A 2,006-nucleotide genomic window follows, 5' to 3' on the forward strand; every position below is an offset into this window, starting at 1 on the left:
TGCCACAGTGCAGCTGGAACTAGTGTTCAACAGAGCTGTCTGCCAGCTATGTAGGTCAGACCATGATATAGCCTCAAGCAACTAGAGGGGGAAAAGAAAACCCAATCCTAGAATGCTGAGTAGTTTTAATATATTTAAGAAAAATATAATCCTATACTTCCATTTGATTGGGACCTAGAGTTTAAAATGGGATTGGCAGCTACAATCAGATTTGTTTAACATCTCTCACTAACTTAGCGTAAACCTTGTCAGTTAGCATACTGGGTATTTCTTAGGCAAATGTCTTCTCAAAGCTTAGCCTAGGCAAGTTCAGTATATGAGTGAGAAAGCTGACTGAGAAGTGTTTAGGTTTCTGTGCAGACCCAAGTGCATCTTACCAAAAGCCCCATAAAGATCCTAGCACATTTTCTTCTGAGTCATTTTGTTGATGGAAGAAGCTAAATTTTAATAGAAAGAAAAGTGTTATACAGCAGTGATAGCAAAAGTAAATCAAACCAGACCAACAGCAAAGGAAACACCCGTAATAAATTAATCTTGGTTTTGTTCTTAAAGTAAAACGTTTATGCCAACAGGATTTCAACGGAATCTAGTTTCTAGAATGTAGGACACCAGAATCTCCAGAATGGCTGAATTTATTTGGTTTCCTCAAACAACTGAATACTGCTAAGGCATCGGTATCTTCCTTCATTCCCCTGTGTAATTCATATCATTAATGGAAACACTTGTTCTCCTTGATATAACACCTTCATATCTGCTATTACTCTCAGAGTTTGTATTTGTAAATGCATGACTAGTAAAGAGAATGTCATTCAGGTAGCTGGATGACCCCGTGCAAAAGAACTAACTACTTGCAATTATAGGTAGCAATTGATGGAAATTATTTGCATTTACATTCAATACCAGTATTTTATCTTAACATTCTGCCACTGTCAATAACAGTGAATAAGATTTGCATCTATTGAGTAATCTCTTCAGGCTTTCTAGGCAGAAAGGACATTTGTGCCTATTTATAACTGATTCAATCACTAATGAGAGCTTAAAATTTCTTTGGACTGGCTGCGTTTGAAGATGCACTGATAATAAGTGAGACTTCCACCTTCATTTTCTTTCTCTTAAGTGCCATGTTGCTGTGACTACATTTTCCAGGAGAAGACCCCCCTTCCTTTTGCTAAACAAACGGATTTATTTGAAGGCTTATTTAAATTGCTAAATACTGTCAGTGGAATTAGTTGGCAAAGAATTGACTATTAATTGGAAAATATTTTCAGCTTATAGCCCTATCCTTGTAATAGTTCAAAATCTGATCTGGGATAAGCCATGGCTCCTACTCTAGATGCAACCTATTTAAACAGGATTGACAAACACCACAGAAGACTTTAAGAAATGCCTACCAAGTGTTGATGAAAGCTACTAGCATTCCCGATGACAGTGGCTCAAGCAGGGGAGATTATAGCCCTGTTTGTTCAGTGCACAACACATAGTATCTAATACCCGATATGTAATACACAAGTATAACCTCTGTGTATAAGCATAATAGCACACTGTTCCCATTCTGTGAACTGTAGTTTAAGCAGTTCCCAAAGCAGACTTCGTGGTAATTCTTGTCAACACAGTTATTTTATGTCTCTGCTGAAAACAAAAGTAGTCAGTCCCCTAGGACAAAATAAATGTAGGTACAGAGTTAATTCATGGCTAGAATACTGGTAAATCATCAGAAAGATGTTCTTACTATGACAGTGAAAGAAAAAGAAAAAAAAAATTGCTTGAGATAACCATATGATCGTTCAAAGAAATGGCACTCAGCCCACCTTTTCTCCCACTTGCAAACTATAATAAATAATTCATCGACATAGCTTTAAAATTCATTGTTTTGTGAGACAATACTCCTGCTTATCCAAATGGCAGCCAATCAAAATGTAAATAAAGATAGGTCTAAGGACAGGTTTGAGCACGGCTCACTTGGGTTATGGTGATTGCTATCTCATGGCAGAAGATTCACTTCATAC

At 37.0% G+C, this 2,006-nt stretch overlaps 1 protein-coding gene across 1 annotated transcript in view; it reads right to left on the reverse strand.

Moving 5' to 3' along the window:
- The window catches only part of DCLK2 (doublecortin-like kinase 2), a 135,959-nt gene that overhangs the window by 13,549 nt on the left and 120,404 nt on the right, over window positions 1–2,006 (reverse strand). The gene's annotated exons all lie outside the window — the stretch shown is intronic.

Source organism: Pygoscelis adeliae, unplaced genomic scaffold (genome assembly GCF_000699105.1).
Source record: "Pygoscelis adeliae isolate BGI_AS28 unplaced genomic scaffold, ASM69910v1 Scaffold157, whole genome shotgun sequence".
Taxonomy (NCBI): Eukaryota; Metazoa; Chordata; class Aves; order Sphenisciformes; family Spheniscidae; genus Pygoscelis; species Pygoscelis adeliae.